This window comes from Hyla sarda, chromosome 4 (assembly GCF_029499605.1).
Source record: "Hyla sarda isolate aHylSar1 chromosome 4, aHylSar1.hap1, whole genome shotgun sequence".
Classification (NCBI taxonomy): domain Eukaryota; kingdom Metazoa; phylum Chordata; class Amphibia; order Anura; family Hylidae; genus Hyla; species Hyla sarda.
Genome location: NC_079192.1, coordinates 18,934,142 through 18,954,308, shown reverse-complemented (window position 1 = coordinate 18,954,308; position 20,167 = coordinate 18,934,142). Strand labels below are relative to the sequence as shown.

The window sequence follows — 20,167 nt, the reverse complement described above, 5'->3', positions numbered from 1 at the left end:
GCGATCTCCCTGCTGCACCCGGCGTTCCCTTAGAGAGTCGTGGGCAGCGCCGGAGGCTCGTGAAGTTACGGCCACGCCCCCTCAATGCAAGCCTATGGAAGGGGGCGTGAAGGCCGCTACACCCCCTCCCATAGACTTGCATTGAGGGGGAGTGACCGTGATGTCACAAGCCTCCGCCCCCCATCACCAGTCATTCCCACAGAACAAAGTTTGCTCCGTGCACTGGATGACTGGGGTGCTGCAGCCGAGGGACCCCCACGACCAGACATCTTATACCTTATCCTTTGGATAGGTGGATAAGATGTCTAAGGTTGGAGTACCCCTTCAAAGGGGTACTGAAGTGTAGAACAACTTATGTCCTATGCAAAGGATACATTTCTGATCGGGGCTTCACACTGCTGGGGCCCCCTGTGATCTCCTGCCTGGCCCCCCGCTCTATTTGTGCACAGAATGATCTTCCCTCTATGCAAGGAAACTGTCAACCAAGGCACGAAGCTGTGGTCAACCCGTCCTCTCCATGTATCTCTATGGGAGATCTGCAGATGACCAAACTCGGTATCTCCCCCTCTACTATAGAGATGCATGGAGAGGGCGCTGGGCAGGAGATCGTGGAGGGTCCCAGCGGTCGAACCCCTGGAATCAGACCCTTATACCCTATCCTTTGGATGGGGAAAAATTGTCCTACACTGCAGTACTCCTTTAAGAAACTTTTCCAACTCACCAGCTTCTCTGTGGTGAACCCTATTGTTCCTCCTGTGCAGTTCTATTCTACCAATATGGTTCGCTTGGTGTTTACCTCTAACGTCTACATTCTTTTGGCGGCTTCTTAAAGGGGTACTCCGCCCCTAGTAGCATAGTTCATAAGGTTGAAAAAAAGACCAGAGTCCATCAAGTTCAACCTTTAACCCTAATGAGTCCCTACTGAGTTGATACAGAGGAGGCAAAAAACCCTCATCCTAGAGGTAAAAATTCCTTCCCGACTCCAAATATGGCATCAGAATAAATCCCTGGATCAACGTTCTGTCCCTATAAATCTACTATACATAACCAGTAATGTTATTACTCTCCAAAAATGCATCCAGCCCCTTTTGAATTCTTTTACAGAGTTCCCCATGACCCCCTCCTCAGGCAGAGAATTCCACAGTCTCACTGCTCTTACAGTAAAGAACCCCCATCTGCGCTGGTGTAGAAACCTTCTTTCCTCTAGACGTAGAGGATGCTCCCTTGTTATAGATACAGTCCTGGGTATAAATAGATCATGGGAGAGATCTCTGTACGGTCCCCTGATATATTTATACATAGTTATTAGGTCGCCCCTAAGCCTTCTTTTTTCTAAACGAAATAACCCTAATTCTGATAATCTTTCTGGGTACTGTAGTCCACCCATTCCCCGTATTATCCTGGTTGCCCGTCTTTGAACCCTCTCCAGCTCCACTATATCTTTCTTGTACATTGGTGACCAGTACTGTACACAGTATTCTATGTGTGGTCTGACCAGTAATGTACACATTATTCTATGTGTGGTCTGACTAGTGATTTGCACAGCGGTAGAATTATTTCCTTGTCGTGGGCATCTATGCCCCTATTGATGAACCCCATGATTTTATTAGCCTTGGCAGCAGCTGCCCGACACTGGTCACTACAGCTAAATTTACTATTACTATTAATATTAGGGGTATTCCAGGAAAAAAAAAAAAATTTTTTGTTATATCAACTGGCTCCATAAAGTTAAACAGATTTGTAAATTACTTCTATTAAAAATAATTAAACCTTTCAATAATTATCAGCTGCTGAAGTGGAGTTGTTGTTTTCTGTCTGGTAACAGTGCTCTCTGCTGACATCTCTGCTTGTCTCGGGAACTGCACAGAGTAGAATAGGTTTGCTATGGGGATTTGCTTCTAAACTGGGCGGTTCCCGAGACACGTGTCATCAAAGAGCACTTAGACAGAACAGAACAACTCAACTTCAGAAGCTCATAAGTACTGAAAGGATGAAGATTTTTCAATAGAAGTAATTTACAAATCTGTTTAACTTTCTGGAGCCAGTTGATATATAAGAAAAAAGTTTTTTTCCTGGATAACCCATTTAACTAAGACTCCCAAGTCCTTTTCCACCTCAGTCGTCCCAAGTGCGCTCCCATTTAATACATAATCCCAGCCCGGATTTTTCCTCCCATTGTGCATGACCTTACATTTATCAGTGTTAAACCTCATCTGCCACTTCCCAGCCCAAACCTCCAACCTATCCAGATCTTTTTGTAACAGTGCACTGTCCTCTATTGTGTTTACCGCTTTACAGAGTTTAGTATCATCTGCAAAGATTGCTACTTCACTATTCAACCCCTCTACAAGGCCATTAATAAATATATTAAATAGAACAGGACCCAAGACTGACCCCTTTGGTCCCCACTAGTAACAGTCACCCAATCAGAATAAGTACCATTAATAAACACCCTCTGTTTCCTATCAATGAGCCAGTTACTTACCCACTTACACACATTTTCCCCCAGCACAATCCTTCCCATTTTATGCACCAACCTTTTAAGTGGAACCGTATCAAATGCTTTGGAAAAATCCAGATATACGACATCCAGCGATTGCACCTGGTTAAGTCTGGAGCTCACCTCCTCATAAAAGCTGATCAGGTTAGTTTGACAGGACCGATCCCTCATAACGCCATGCTGATATGGAGTCATGCATTTATTTTTCTCAAGATATTACAAAATAGCATCCCTTAGAAAACCCTCAAACAATTTACATACAACAGAGGTTAAACTAACAGGTCTGTTATTCCTGGGGTCACCTTTTGTCCCCTTTTTAAATATTGGCACCACATTTGCCATGCACTAGTCCTGGGGAACAGTGCCTGTTACTATAAAATCACTGAATATTAAAAATAGGGGTCTGTCTTTTACATTACTTAATTCCTTTAGAACACGGGGGTGAATGCCATCTGGACCTTGCAATTTGTCTATTTTGATTTTTTTAGGTGGCACTGTACTTCTTCCTGGGTTAGACAGGTGACCTGTACTTCTTCCTGGGTTAGACAGGTGACCTGTACTGGCTAGTTTACCTTATACCTTTATGAGATTCACAGGTCTCAGTCTCCCAGTTTATATCAGGATAGTTAAAGTCCCCCATTATTATCACATCATTTTGATTTGCTGCTTTGTTTATTTGCCTCAGTAATTGATCTTCTGCCTCTTCCATTATGTTTGGTGGCTTATAACAAACCCCTATCAGAATTTTTTTATTTTCATCTCCATATATTTCTACCCATAATGACTCCACATTATCGTTTCCCTCCCATATATCCTCCAGCAGTGTGGCCTTCAGACTCGATTTCACATAAAGGCAAACTCCTCCCCCTTTCCGTTTTGTCCGATAGACTATAACCCTGTATGTTGACCGCCCAGTCACAGCTATCGTCCAACCAAGTCTCTGTTATACCCGCTATGTCATAATTCTCCTCAGACATTAACCACTCAAGTTCCTCTGTTTTATTGGACTTCTGGCATTAGTCAACATGCAATTCAATGGTGTATGTTTTTTTTTTTATGAAGCCTATCCATATTAACTATTCTAAGCCCTCCCACCGCTCCCTCCCCAGGTATATTAATAAGTCCCCCCTCTCTATCTACACTATCTTCCCCCTCTATGTTGTAGGTTCCCACTCCCCCCAGTCCCTAGTTTAAACACTCCTCCACCCTTCTAGCCATCTTCTCCCCAAGCACAGCTGCACCCTCCCCATTGAGGTGCAGCCTGTCCCAACGGTAGAGCCAGTAACCGACAGCGAAGTCGGCCCAGTTCTCCATGAACCCAAACCCCTCCTTCCTACACCAGCTTCTGAGACCCTTGTTTACGTCCCTAATCTTCCGCTGCCTCTCTGGTGTGGCTCGTGGTACAGGTAATATTTCAGAAAATATTACCTTGGAGATCCTTGCCTTGAGCTTGCAGCCTAAGTCCCTGAAATAATTTTTAAGGACACTCCACCTACCTATTACTTTGTCATTGGTGCCAATTTGTACCATGACTGCTGGGTCCTCTCCAGCCCCGCCCAGCAACCTGTCAACCTGATCCGTGATGTGCTGAACTCGAGTGCCAGGAAGAAAACACATTGTTCGGCAATCCCGGTCTTTGTGACAGATCGCCCTGTCTGTCCCCCTTATAATTGAGCCCCCCACTACCAGTATCTGTCTGGCCTGCCCTGCACTCCTTCCTCCCTCCTAACTGGAGCAGACACCCCCCTGGCGGTCAGAGGCAGAGTTCTGCTGCAGTACTGCTAGCTCTGAAATGGCATCCCCGTCATCTGCCAACCGGGCAAACTTGTTGGGGTGTGCCAGTTCAGGACTAGCCTCCCTGACACTTTTCCCTCTACCCCGTTTTTTTTTTCTTTTTTTTTATAAATGTATTTATTCATTTTCATACATTACATCCAAAAACAATAACTAACATGTATACAAGCATGTACATCCAAAACAATAACTAACTTTACATTAATTGCATTATCTAATATTTCAACACTATATGCCCAGAAGGTCCCAAGAGAGGGGAAGAAAGAGAAAAAAAAAAAAAAGGGGGGGGGGGGAGGAGAAAGAATGAGCTCATTGTTAGCTGAAGCTATAGACCCCTCCAGAAGGCAATTCTGATGAACAGAGTTGACCGTAGCCCCAACCTCCGTTATTTCTGTATTTTTCCATTTTGCCGCTATTTTATTCCTAATGCTGTGAGGTAAAGATGTTGTGAGGTAAAGATGTGGGGTAAAGTTGTGAGGTACAGTTGTGAGGTAATGAGGTCAGGTAAAGATGTGAGGTAAAGATGTGAGGTAATGATGTCAGGTAAAGATGTCAGGTAAAGATGTGAGATAATGATGTCAGGTAAAGATTGATGTCAGGTAATGATGTGAGGTAAAGATGTCAGGTAAAGATGTGGGATGATGATGTCAGGTAAAGATGTGGGGTGATGTGAAGTAATGATGTGAGGTAAAGCTGCACCATGTGATTATCTGGACGAGCATCAGACATTACAAGTTAATACTAATAGAAGAGGTGTGGATGATGAGGAGAAGTTTGATGATGAGGATATCAGCAGGCCTGTTGGTCTGATCAGCTCAGGAGCAGGTGATGGTGACGATTCTGCATCTGCAGGCTTGAGAAAAAAGCCTTCCAGAGGTGGGGCACGGTCGAATGGTGGTGTACCTATCTCTTTACCGTTTCCTGCCGTGTGGAAATTCATTAGTGTCTTACCAGATGCGGTTGCTGACTTTAGGAATTATGTCTCTGTGTAAGTGCATGGGGGGCATCACAGGACCTGGCTACAAGTATCACTAATTCCTTGTAGACTGGTTGACACATTCAAGGTCTTCTCAGGAGGAGGAAGAAGAGTCTGAAGACATGATGTTAAGCAATCTGTCATCGGATTCCTCGTCGTCTACAATTAGATGGCGTGGTGGAAATGTCTGTCCTAGATGGTCTGCTCCAGCATCTTTGTCTTTGCTTCCCTTCTTGTGATAAGCAGAAGGAAAGCTTTCAAGCTAACACTAGTTCACCACGGCCTGCAGCTACTAGTCACCGCTTTGCACAATCATGTGTCAGAAGGATGGCTTCTCGGCCTTTCGGCTAAGATCAAGTGTAGTATCTATTCTTATCAGTTTTATTGGTGAATCAGACACCATCGATGTATGACTGGGGACCTGCTTCCTTCAGGTCTCACCATGAGACTGAGAGGGTCTAGAGCTGAGGTACTTTTGTGCCTCAGAGACTGGTGACCCAGAGGAGCCGAAAATCACTGAGAGGATGGGCTCACTGAGTGGAAGTACTTGCACCATATCTCTACACCTTGTGGCACTCACTTCTTGATTCCCGGCCTTCTGGCTAGGATCAGAGAAATTTTTATAGATCTGGCCGAATGTCCAGGCAGTAAACCTGCACGCATTCACTTATTTATTTATGTTTACTGTGTCACTTTTTGCGTGTTGTGTGTCCACAGGATTTGTCAGGATGCGGTAGCCCTTCTGGGTGTCCCTCCTGGCGGTCTAGGGGAGGTGTGTGTGGCCATCAGGTTCTGAATCTCCCTGAAAAAAACCCTGGGTACTCCTGTATGGGCAGGGTACCAACCGTTTACTGCTCTGCGGGCAGATACCTTGCCTAATGCCAAGCGGGATGCCGGGATCATTTGTGGTCCCTTAGTAGCTTGGGTGAAAAGGGACTTCGAACCTGGAACCTTGTAGGTACCAATTAGTCCGGAGGCGAAGGGTAAGGTTTGTTGGGGGACCTCTCTCCTGTCGGAGATGGGCTTGCGATAGACCGCATCTTTTGTGCCCATTTTTTTTTTTTAGTGTAACATGTTTTACACTTTTTCTTGCACCTTGGGTGATTCGAGAGCATGTCCCTCGGCTCTTAATAAAGAAAGGTTGAGCCACTCCATGCAGTTGTCTCTTACACTGTACATGTTCTGTACATACATGTGCAGAGATTTATAGAGTACCTGTCACCAAACTAAACTTTAAATATATTGGCCAACATTTATCATTGTCTTTAGACAGTTTTTTGTGTTTAGAAAAGGCGCAAAAAAGGCGCAAGCAGGGTTTATTTGCGCCTTTTGGTTTACACATCTCTGCTCATTTTGAGTTGCAATACACAGATTTGGGGAATTCACATGATATAGACGGGTTTTATGAACTTCGCCTTTTTGTGAAAACGCGCAAAAAAGGCGCAAAGCCACTGAAAAGTCTCTAAAACTACATCAGCCCAGACTTAGCTTAGCTTTATGGTGTATGTGAAGAGTAAAATTTCAGAAAATGTGACCTGCACAAAATTTATGAAATGCTCTGCGACCATTTAATAAATCTGGTGCTCCTACACATTACCAGCACACACAAAAAAAGGTGTAAAAAAATGCTTCACTTAATCCTACAATGATAAATGCCGGCCATTGTTCCTTATGTAATTATCTTTTGGTGGCAATCTGTGACACGACATTTAGAAAGTTCCCTCCAGGGAAATCCCCCTGAGCTTCCCTCCCAGGAAATCCCCACTGACCTGACTATAGGCCCAAAATAGATCAGTGAAAGTCAGAAAGGTCCTTGTTCAACTTATCCTTTCTTGAAAATACTCACCTGCTTGGATGCTAAAAAAAATGTAGAATGTATTCTCACAGCATGGACTAGAACCAGATTTGGAACAAACCCCCATGGTGAAGCCTCACTTGGGAATGTTAGTCTTATACTACTTTGTTTTGTATAAGGGTATCTTTATCATGCCGCTTTATGAGGGGATCATAGGTTCTTTATATACCTGTGGTTTACCACCGGTGGTTGTCATCTTTGCACTAAGTTCTGATGACTCCATTGGGAAATAATCAGAGTCTGGTTCGCTGCCAACGGTTCTTTGCGCAGGTATGAATTGGACTCTGTCCGACACATGTGATCTGACACATTGAATCCCAGCAATCACATGACCGAGCCGTATTGAGGCTTAGGATATGATATACGCTTGTTCAGGGCTTCTGCTAAATATGGAATGTGCGTTTGTTGAGCCGTAACCTGCATACACAACTACCAGATATTGTTTTAATCTGTATATGCATAAAAATGACATTTGTGAGGTAAATCCTTCACCCCTGAAGAAGTGCCTAGTCCAGCAATGGAACGTATGGGGCTTCAGTGTGGGTACCCACTCTTGATGAGGATATTGTTTCACTTTCTGTTCCTCCATCTGTATCCTGCCTGGTCCCCTTGCATTTCTGACAACTCAATATTCACAGTGCTATTGTTGTTATTGCATTTATTTTTCATTATTTTACTTACTGTGAGGGTTGCTGCTTAGATCGAGGAATACATATATAAAAATTGTTCTGCTATTGTATGTCCTGATTAGGGGATTAATTGGTCATCAATCACATTTATACATGGTGATACATGTTATAGAAGACCATACTAGCTATTTATTGCCATATCATTGTCATATAAATTCATTTTGTATTGGGGGGGTGCTTTGAGTGGTTGGGTTCCCCAACTATTTTTGGGCTTTTTAAAGGGAAAGTTCAGCCTGTTCACCCACACCAAACTTAATACACTGGGTTATAGTGTGGATGAACAGGAGTCCAACGAGGGGTCACTTACTTAACTATACCAAGTAGGTCCTGGGATATGTCCCAATCCGCCCAGTCAATTTACACATTCACTGTCTGTGACTCCACTTCACCAGGATATAGGGGGAGGTGCTCCGCCCACTCAATGTGGAGTCACAGACAATGAATATGTAAATTGAGTGGGCGGAGCCACACCCCCTGTGCATGATTCACTGAATTCAGCAGAGGATTTTCTGAGGGGCACATCTCAGGACCTACTGGACATATTTAAGTAAGTGACCCCTCGTTGGACTCCTGCTCAAGCTGACAGTTTTTCTTTAAGTGCTTGTAATAGCCTGTCCTTAATATTACTTGTGTTCTTTTGTCTAATAAAGATATTGTTCAATATGTATCATTTTTGTGGGTGTATATGAGGCATTTGATTTTTTCTTGGAGTATTTAATTGTGATTTGGATGCCTACTTTAGCACACCAATAGTATTGCCTAAATATTTTGAGTAGAGTGCCCTCCAATGTTGCATATTTGCAGATGTAGGACAAGCAGTAATTGGCGCGACTCTGGCAAAGGCATAGCTATGATTTTTTTTCTCTAGAACAGGTTTAGGTCCACCTTTTCCCCAGAAGGTTTAGACTAGGGACTTATTGGCTAACATGTGACCAAACTAACATTCAGCTGCACAATGAAGTGCAAGAAATGTGAGACAAATTTAGCCTCTGTACTCTGGTTACCTCAGTGTTGGCATTAACCTGATGTGCAATACAAACAAATACATTTGCAATCCTTTACAAGTTTACACATTGTGCATCCAGCAAACCTTTAGTATGTCAGCCACCCAACAAATCTCCAGTGGGCAGCAGCTGTAACTGCTGTACTGGGACACCCCATGTCCTGGTCTACTGGGTCCAACCACCACCCACACCGGAGGTAGCAGCCTGGAAGTAGTAGCAGTGAAAACCAGATCCCCTTAGAGTGGTTTCAGAGTGGCACAAAGAGAAACCAGTTAGGTGGCCCATGAAATCCACACTCATTATCCATTATGCCAACGACCAATGTGTGGCCTTCTGTTCAATCAAAATAAAAGCTGCCCTATTCACAGGAGCTTCAAGTTGACCTATGTGAAACATACAAGTGTTGATACCTGTCCTGAACCATCTATCCCAGTACAATAATGTGTGGTAGAATGAATCAGTATAAGGAGGGGGCCATTTTGAGTTTTCCTATATGCTTCTCCTATGAAAGCTTCTGGTGGCAACAATCAAGACATCACTATCTTTGACCATTTATGATTTATTGCTTAAATTACTATTTTTCTGGATTATTATTTTTTTTCATAAACTCTGACTACATAAACTAAATGACAGGGAACAAACAATGTAATATCCAGAAATGTATCTTCAAATTATCTTCCAAACTATTATGCAATTTTTCTATCTTATGAGGATTGAGTAATTTTGTACAATTATAACCTTTGCCCCAGAGGCTAAAGCAATAAAACATCTCTTCGATAAATACAGTATATATATTGCTCCTTACACAAGACGTTTCACTGTTCAGGACCTACAAAGACCAGACCTTATCTCGCTGCTTAAAGGTAAGATAGAAGGTTACATAAAGGTAATATAGAAGGTTAGGTAAAGGTAATATAGAAGGTTAGATAAAGGTAATATAGAAGGTTAGGTAAAGGTAATATAGAAGGATAGGTAAAGGTAATATAGAAGGTTAGGTAAAGGTAATATAGAAGGTTAGATAAAGGTAATATAGAGGTAAAGGTGATATAGAAGGATAGGTAAAGGTAATATAGAAGGTTAGGTAAAGGTAATATAGAAGGTTAGATAAAGGTAATATAGAGGGTTAGGTAAAGGTGATATAGAAGGTTAGGTAAAGGTAATATAGAAGGTTAGGTAAAGGTAATATAGAAGGATAGGTAAAGGTAATATAGAAGGTTACATAAAGGTAATATAGAAGGATAGGTAAAGGTAATATAGAAGGTTAGGTAAAGGTAATATAGAATGTTAGGTAAATGTAATATAGAAGGTTAGGTAAAGGTAATATAGAAGGTTAGGTAAAGGTAATATAGAAGGTTAGGTAAAGGTAATATAGAAGGTTAGGTAAAGGTAATATAGAAGGTTAGGTAAAGGTAATATAGAAGGATAGGTAAAGGTAATATAGAAGGTTAGGTAAAGGTAATATAGAAGGTTAGTTAAAGGTAATATAGAAGGTTAGGTAAAGGTAATATAGAAGGTTAGGTAAAGGTAATATAGAAGGTTAGGTAAAGGTAAATTAGAAGGTTAGGTAAAGGTAATATAGAAGGTTAGATAAAGGTAATATAGAAGATTAGGTAATGGTAATATAGAAGGTTTGGTAAAGGTAATATAGAAGGATAGGTAAAGGTAATATAGAAGGTTAGGTAAAGGTAATATAGAAGGTTAGGTAAAGGTAATATAGAAGGTTTGGTAAAGGTAATATAGAAGGTTAGGTAAAGGTAATATAGAAGGATAGGTAAAGGTAATATAGAAGGTTAGGTAAAGGTAATATAGAAGGTTAGGTAAAGGTAATATAGAAGGTTAGGTAAAGGTAATATAGAAGGATAGGTAAAGGTAATATAGAAGGTTAGGTAAAGGTAATATAGAAGGTTAGTTAAAGGTAATATAGAAGGTTAGTTAAAGGTAATATAGAAGGTTAGTTAAAGGTAATATAGAAGGTTAGGTAAAGGTAAATTAGAAGGTTAGGTAAAGGTAATATAGAAGGTTAGATAAAGGTAATATAGAAGATTAGGTAACGGTAATATAGAAGGTTTGGTAAAGGTAATATAGAAGGATAGGTAAAGGTAATATAGAAGGTTAGGTAAAGGTAATATAGAAGGTTAGGTAAAGGTAATATAGAAGGTTTGGTAAAGGTAATATAGAAGGTTAGGTAAAGGTAATATAGAAGGATAGGTAAAGGTAATATAGAAGGTTAGGTAAAGGTAATATAGAAGGTTAGGTAAAGGTAATATAGAAGGTTGGGTAAAGGTAATATAAAAGGTTAGGTAAAGGTAATATAGAAGGTTAGGTAAAGGTAATATAGAGGGTTAGGTAAAGGTAATATAGAAGGTTAGGTAAAGGTAATATAGAAGGTTAGGTAAAGGTAATATAGATGGTTAGGGGAAGGTAATATAGAAGGTTAGGTAAAGATAATATAGAAGGTTAGGGGAAGGTAATATAGAAGGTTAGGTAAAGGTAATATAGAGGGTTTGGTAAAGGTAATATAGAAGGTTAGGTAAAGGTAATATAGAAGGTTAGGTAAAGGTAATATAGATGGTTAGGGGAAGGTAATATAGAAGGTTAGGTAAAGGTAATATAGAAGGTTAGGGGAAGGTAATATAGAAGGTTAGGTAAAGGTAATATAGAGGGTTAGGTAAAGGTAATATAGAAGGTTAGGTAAAGGTAATATAGAAGGTTAGGTAAAGGTAATATAGATGGTTAGGGGAAGGTAATATAGAAGGTTAGGTAAAGGTAATATAGAAGGTTAGGGGAAGGTAATATAGAAGGTTAGGTAAAGGTAATATAGAGGGTTTGGTAAAGGTAATATAGAAGGTTAGGTAAAGGTAATATAGAAGGTTAGGGGAAGGTAATATAGAAGGTTAGGTAAAGGTAATGTAGAAGGTTAGGTAAAGGTAATATAGAGGGTTAGGTAAAGGTAATATAGAGGGTTTGGTAAAGGTAATATAGACGGTTAGGTAAAGGTAATATAGACGGTTAGGTAAAGGTAATATAGAGGGTTAGGTAAAGGTAATATAGAGGGTTTGGTAAAGGTAATATAGAAGGTTAGGTAAAGGTAATATAGAAGGTTAGGTAAAGGTAATACAGAGGGTTAGATAAAGGTAATATAGAGGGTTTGGTAAAGGTAATATAGAGGGTTTGGTAAAGGTAATATAGAGGGTTAGGTAAAGGTAATGTAGAAGGTTAGGTATGTCATGAGGTAAAAACTAAATTATGAATAATGAATTATGGTGATAAAAATTATTAATTATGAAAAATTAAAAATTATTAAAATTATTAAAAATATCAAAATTATGACCATGTGAATTGTAGACAAAGCCAATCAATACCATTCACATCTGAGTCCAACTATTTCCTCAGATATCAACAAGTTCTTTTTATGACGGGATGACATTAACGCTTAAAGATATAGTTTTGCAATATACAATAATACACAGGTATTATAAAGTATGGAGATTTATTGGTTATAAGGTTATCAACATAAATGAGTAATAAACACAATGATATATGCAAATGAATATCAATTGGATATATTAGTAAACATTACAAGCTTGTTAATTGACTACATATAGTAGAACAATACATGTGAGTTGTAAGTAACTTGTTACAATGAAACAAAAGCTACTAGGTTAGGAATATCATATAAGAAAAAAGTTACATATCACTCTATCCAGATGAACCTCATGATATTAAGATAGGCAATATCTAATCATAGACATATCGATATGGAATGCTAAATACACTCCGCCCCCTTCTAACCAACTACAAATCACATGATTCCAAGAATGAGCAAATCCATCTAAGGATACAAACATGGAAGAACTATGATATACTTCCAGCCCATTCTGGACTATTTTCTATACATGATCTTGGTAAGACATTAAGACAAATAGCAGAGTTTTATGATCTCGCTAGACTATATTTTAGGAGGAAAAACTTGAAGCAAGTTTCCTGTGTGGGAAATATACTTAAAACACTTAGTTTGGTGAGTAGGAATTCTATCAATATGTTTAAACAATTATTTAATACTTTGATAGATTTTGAGTCTTTATTCTTCTGCAGGTAGAATGAAGTCTCATAATATCCTAAAACAATAATCTCAATATGGAGATAATTAATTATTTTATTTTATTAATTTATTCGCCAATCTAAATGGTATTATTCCATCCACATTATCCCAATTAGTCTTATTTAAATGGAATACCATTTTTGTGTCTCTTACCAAGTCTATGTAAGAACCTCGCTTCTGGTCCTAGGAAAATTGAACGGTCCATCTTATCGTCATGGATAGCCATTGGTCTGGTACCATGTGATCAGTCTGTCTGCTGGAATCTCACATGGCTTTTCCACCTGGTTGGACCTCTTTCCTGTGTCTTTGTGTGTTGTTTAAAGCACAGTCTACAATCTACAATTCCTAACATCTGGTTTACCGGACTTTTTCATTAGCTAGACGCACCCTCCTGAATTGGAATTCCCCAATGAATGTAGGTTGGGAGTGTACATATGGTAATGACTATGACATCACTATAATACTCAGAATGCATTGAGCATATCACCCATAATGCCTTTCCTGTGGGTGTAGTGTCAACTACCCATACGCTAGGGGTGCTATTGCATAAACAATTATCATCATTATCATTAAGGGTTAACTGTCAATAACTGATTTTATACCAACATTACACAATTGACGTATGGAGCCATAATTTAATAGGGGTACACACATAAGTAATTAAAACCTGGATTAACATAGACATAGGGTCACCAACTAGACATCCAAATTTATGGGAAATATATTAATACAATGGATGATTCTCTAACACAGATGTGTGAATGTCTAGAGAATGTAACTAGCCCCCCTTATCTTGTCTTATCCAAACAGCCATAAATATCTAAAGAGATAACAAGTATTCCACTCCCAGACTGGCACTTTTTTGTAGAGATGAAACTTCAGAATTGTGGCCTACTTAAATCATACACAAAATGGCCGACATCATGCTATTAAACACATTAAACATAGTGATTTATTTTTGGGGCATATAATTATCATGACAGATAAAGGTAATATAGAAGATTAGATACAGGTAATATAGAATGTTAGGTAAAGGTAATATAGAAGGTTAGGTAAAGGTAATATAGAAGATTAGGTAAAGGTAATATAGAAGGTTAGGTAAAGGTAATATAGAAGGTTAGGTAAAGGTAATATAGAGGGTTAGATAAAGGTAATATAGAGGGTTAGGTAAAGGTAATTTAGAAGGTTAAGTAAAGGTAATATAGAGGGTTAGGTAAAGGTAATATAGAAGGTTAGATAAAGGTAATATAGAGGGTTAGGTAAAGGTAATATAGAAGGTTAGATAAAGGTAATATGGAAGGTTAGATAAAGGTAATATAGAAGGTTAGGTAAAGGTAATATAGAATGTTAGGTAAAGGTAATGTAGAAGGTTAGGTAAAGGTAAAATAGAGGGTTAGGTAAAGGAAATATAGAGGGTTAGGTAAAGGTAATATGGAAGGTTAGGTAAAGGTAATATAGAGGGTTAGGTAAAGGTAATATAGAATGTTAGGTAAATGTAATATAGAAGGTTAGGTAAAGGTAATATAGAATGTTAGGTAAATGTAATATAGAAGGTTAGGTAAAGGTGATATAGAAGGTTAGGTAAAGGTAATATAGAAGGTTAGAAAAAGGTAATATAGAAGGTTAGGTAAAGGTAATATAGAAGGTTAGGTAAAGGTAATATTGAAGGTTAGGTAAAGGTAAAATAGAGGGTTAGGTAAAGGTAATATAGAAGGTTAGATAAAGGTAATATAGAAGGTTAGGTAAATGTAATATAGAAGGTTAGGTAAAGGTAATATAAAAGGTTAGGTAAAGGTAATATAGAATGTTAGGTAAAGGTAATATAGAGGGTTAGGTAAAGGTAATTTAGAAGGTTAAGTAAAGGTAATATAGAGGGTTAGGTAAAGGTAATATAGAAGGTTAGGTAAAGGTAATATAGAAGGTTAGATAAAGGTAATATAGAGGGTTAGGTAAAGGTAATATAGAGGGTTAGGTAAAGGTAATATAGAAGGTTAGATAAAGGTAATATAGAGGGTTAGGTAAAGGTAATATAGAAGGTTAGATAAAGGTAATATGGAAGGTTAGATAAAGGTAATATAGAAGGTTAGGTAAAGGTAATATAGAATGTTAGGTAAAGGTAATGTAGAAGGTTAGGTAAAGGTAAAATAGAGGGTTAGGTAAAGGTAATATAGAGGGTTAGGTAAAGGTAATATGGAAGGTTAGGTAAAGGTAATATAGAGGGTTAGGTAAAGGTAATATAGAATGTTAGGTAAATGTAATATAGAAGGTTAGGTAAAGGTAATGTAGAATGTTAGGTAAATGTAATATAAAAGGTTAGGTAAAGGTGATATAGAAGGTTAGGTAAAGGTAATATAGAAGGTTAGAAAAAGGTAATATAGAAGGTTAGGTAAAGGTAATATAGAAGGTTAGGTAAAGGTAATATTGAAGGTTAGGTAAAGGTAATATAGAGGGTTAGGTAAAGGTAATATAGAAGGTTAGATAAAGGTAATATAGAAGGTTAGGTAAATGTAATATAGAAGGTTAGGTAAAGGTAATATAAAAGGTTAGGTAAAGGTAATATAGAATGTTAGGTAAAGGTAATATAGAGGGTTAGGTAAAGGTAATATAGAGGGTTGGGTAAAGGTAATATAGAATGTTAGGTAAAGGTAATATAGAAGCTGTTACGCCGAGCGCTCCGGGTCCCCGCTCCTCCCCGGAGCGCTCGCTTCACTCTCTCCGCTGCAGCGCTCCGGTCACGTCCTCTGACCCGGGGCGCTGCGATCCCGCTGCCAGCCGGGATGCGATTCGCGATGCGGGTAGCGCCCGCTCGCGATGCGCACCCCGGCTCCCCTACCTGACTCGCTCCCCGTCTGTTCTGTCCCGGCGCGCGCGGCCCCGCTCCCTAGGGCGCGCGCGCGCCGGGTCTCTGCGATTTAAAGGGCCACTGCGCCGCTGATTGGCGCAGTGGTTCCAATTAGGGTAATCACCTGTGCACTTCCCTATATTACCTCACTTCCCTTGCACTCCCTTGCCGGATCTTGTTGCCTTAGTGCCAGTGAAAGCGTTCCTTGTGTGTTCCTTGCCTGTGTTTCCAGACCTTCTGCCGTTGCCCCTGACTACGATCCTTGCTGCCTGCCCCGACCTTCTGCTACGTCCGACCTTGCTTCTGCCTACTCCCTTGTACCGCGCCTATCTTCAGCAGCCAGAGAGGTGAGCCGTTGCTAGTGGATACGACCTGGTCACTACCGCCGCAGCAAGACCATCCCGCTTTGCGGCGGGCTCTGGTGAAAACCAGTAGTGGCTTAGAACCGGTCCACTAGCACGGTCCACGCCAATCCCTCTCTGGCACAGAGGATCCACTACCTGCCAGCCGGCATCGTGACAGTAGATCCGGCCATGGATCCCGCTGAAGTTCCTCTGCCAGTTGTCGCTGACCTCACCACGGTGGTCGCCCAGCAGTCACAACAGATAGCGCAACAAGGCCAACAGCTGTCTCAACTGACCGTTATGCTACAACAGTTACTACCACAGCTTCAGCAGTCATCTCCTCCGCCAGCTCCTGCACCTCCTCCGCAGCGAGTGGCCGCTCCTGGGATACGCTTATCCTTGCCGGATAAATTTGATGGGGACTCTAAGTTTTGCCGTGGCTTTCTTTCCCAATGTTCCCTGCATCTGGAGATGATGTCGGACCTGTTTCCCACTGAAAGGTCTAAGGTGGCTTTCGTAGTCAGTCTTCTGTCCGGAAAAGCCCTGTCATGGGCCACACCGCTCTGGGACCGCAATGACCCCGTCACTGCCTCTGTACACTCCTTCTTCTCGGAAATCCGAAGTGTCTTTGAGGAACCTGCCCGAGCCTCTTCTGCTGAGACTGCCCTGTTGAACCTGGTCCAGGGTAATTCTTCCGTTGGCGAGTATGCCGTACAATTCCGTACACTTGCTTCAGAATTGTCCTGGAATAATGAGGCCCTCTGCGCGACCTTCAAAAAAGGCCTATCCAGCAACATTAAAGATGTTCTGGCCGCACGAGAAATCCCTGCTAATCTACATGAACTCATTCACCTAGCCACTCGCATTGACATGCGTTTTTCTGAAAGGCGCCAGGAACTCCGCCAAGATATGGACTCTGTTCGCACGAGGCGTTTCGTCTCCTCGGCTCCTCTCTCCTCTGGTCCCCTGCAATCTGTTCCTGTGCCTCCCGCCGTGGAGGCTATGCAGGTCGACCGGTCTCGCCTGACACCTCAAGAGAGGACACGACGCCGTATGGAGAACCTCTGCCTGTACTGTGCTAGTACCGAACACTTCCTGAGGGATTGTCCTATCCGTCCTCCCCGCCTGGAAAGACGTACGCTGACTCCGCACAAAGGTGAGACAGTCCTTGATGTCTACTCTGCTTCTCCACGTCTTACTGTGCCTGTGCGGATGTCTGCCTCTGCCTTCTCCTTCCCTGCTGTGGCCTTCTTGGACTCTGGATCTGCAGGAAATTTTATTTTGGCCTCTCTCGTCAACAGGTTCAACATCCCGGTGACCAGTCTCGCCAGACCCCTCTACATCAATTGTGTAAATAATGAAAGATTGGACTGTACCATACGTTTCCGCACGGAGCCCCTTCTTATGAGCATCGGATCTCATCATGAGAGGATTGAACTTTTGGTCCTCCCCAATTGCACCTCGGAAATTCTCCTTGGACTTCCCTGGCTTCAACTTCATTCCCCTACCCTGGATTGGTCCACTGGGGAGATCAAGAGTTGGGGGTCCTCTTGTTCCAAGAACTGTCTAAAACCGGTTCCCAGTAACCCTTGCCGTAACTCTGTGGTTCCTCCAGTAACCGGTCTTCCTAAGGCCTATATGGACTTCGCGGATGTTTTCTGCAAAAAACAAGCTGAGACACTACCTCCTCACAGGCCTTATGATTGCCCTATCGACCTCCTCCCGGGCACTACTCCACCCCGGGGCAGAATTTATCCTCTCTCTGCCCCAGAGACTCTTGCCATGTCCGAATACGTCCAGGAGAATCTAAAGAAGGGCTTTATCCGTAAATCCTCCTCTCCTGCCGGAGCCGGATTTTTCTTTGTGTCCAAAAAAGATGGCTCCCTACGTCCTTGCATTGACTACCGCGGTCTTAATAAAATCACGGTTAAGAACCGCTACCCCTTACCCCTCATCTCTGAACTCTTTGATCGCCTCCAAGGTGCCCACATCTTCACTAAATTGGACTTAAGAGGCGCCTATAACCTCATCCGCATCAGAGAGGGGGACGAGTGGAAAACGGCATTTAACACCAGAGATGGACACTTTGAGTATCTGGTCATGCCCTTTGGACTGTGCAACGCCCCTGCCGTCTTCCAAGACTTTGTCAATGAAATTTTTCGTGATCTGTTATACTCCTGTGTTGTTGTATATCTGGACGATATCCTAATTTTTTCTGCCAATCTAGAAGAACACCGCCAGCATGTCCGTATGGTTCTTCAGAGACTTCGTGACAACCAACTCTATGCCAAAATTGAGAAATGTCTGTTTGAATGCCAATCTCTTCCTTTTCTAGGATATTTGGTCTCTGGCCAGGGACTACAGATGGATCCAGACAAACTCTCTGCCGTCTTAGATTGGCCACGCCCCTCCGGACTCCGTGCTATCCAACGCTTTTTGGGGTTCGCCAATTATTACAGGCAATTTATTCCACATTTTTCTACCATTGTGGCTCCTATCGTGGCTTTAACCAAAAAAAGTGCTGATCCCAAGTCCTGGCCTCCTCAAGCAGAAGACGCCTTTAAACGACTCAAGTCTGCCTTTTCTTCGGCTCCCGTCCTCTCCAGACCTGACCCTTCCAAACCCTTCCTATTGGAGGTTGATGCCTCCTCAGTGGGAGCTGGAGCTGTTCTTCTACAAAAAAATTCTTCCGGGCATGCTGTCACTTGTGGTTTTTTTTCTCTAGGACCTTCTCTCCAGCGGAGAGGAACTACTCCATCGGGGATCGAGAGCTTCTAGCCATTAAATTAGCACTTGAGGAATGGAGGCATCTGCTGGAGGGATCAAGTTCTCCTGTTATTATCTACACCGACCACAAGAACCTCTCCTACCTCCAGTCTGCCCAACGGCTGAATCCTCGCCAGGCCCGGTGGTCTCTGTTCTTTGCCCGATTTAATTTTGAGATTCACTTTCGTCCTGCCGATAAGAACATTAGGTCCGATGCTCTCTCTCGTTCCTCGGATGCCTCGGAAGTTGATCTCCCTCCGCAACACATCATTCCACCTGACTGCCTGATCTCCACTTCTCCTGCCTCCATCAGGCAGACTCCTCCAGGGAAGACCTTTGTTTCTCCACGCCAACGCCTCGGAATCCTCAAATGGGGTCACTCCTCCCATCTCGCAGGTCATGCGGGCATCAAGAAATCTGTGCAACTCATCTCCCGCTTCTATTGGTGGCCGACTCTGGAGACGGATGTTGGGGACTTTGTGCGAGCCTGCACTATCTGTGCCCGGGATAAGACTCCTCGCCAGAAGCCCGCTGGTTTTCTTCATCCTCTGCCTGTCCCCGAACAGCCTTGGTCTCTGATTGGTATGGATTTTATTACTGATTTACCCCCTTCCCGTGGCAACACTGTTATTTGGGTGGTCGTTGATCGATTCTCCAAAATGGCACATTTCATCCCTCTTCCTGGTCTTCCTTCTGCGCCTCAGTTGGCTAAACAATTTTTTGTACACATTTTTCGTCTTCACGGGTTGCCTACGCAGATTGTCTCGGATAGAGGTGTCCAATTCGTGTCTAAATTCTGGAGGGCTCTCTGTAAACAACTCAAGATTAAATTAAATTTTTCCTCTGCATATCATCCCCAGTCCAATGGACAAGTAGAAAGAATTAACCAGATCTTGGGTGATTATTTGCGACATTTTGTTTCCTCCCGCCAGGATGACTGGGCAGATCTCCTTCCATGGGCCGAATTCTCGTATAACTTCAGGGTCTCTGAATCTTCCTCCAAATCCCCATTTTTCGTGGTGTACGGCCGTCACCCTCTTCCCCCCCTCCCTACCCCCTTGCCCTCTGGTCTGCCCGCTGTGGATGAGATTTCTCGTGACCTTTCCATTATATGGAGAGAGACCCAAAATTCTCTCTTACAGGCTTCTTCACGCATGAAGAGGTTCGCGGATAAGAAAAGAAGAGCTCCCCCCGTTTTTTCCCCTGGAGACAAGGTATGGCTCTCCGCTAAATATGTCCGCTTCCGTGTCCCTAGCTACAAGTTGGGACCACGCTATCTTGGTCCTTTTAAAATT

At 42.0% G+C, this 20,167-nt stretch overlaps 1 protein-coding gene and 1 pseudogene across 1 annotated transcript in view; both read left to right on the top strand.

Moving 5' to 3' along the window:
• The window catches only part of LOC130367317 (extracellular calcium-sensing receptor-like), a 47,239-nt gene that overhangs the window by 11,218 nt on the left and 15,854 nt on the right, over positions 1–20,167 (top strand). The window lies entirely within an intron of this gene.
• Positions 5,598–5,696, top strand: LOC130267834 (U2 spliceosomal RNA; annotated as a pseudogene).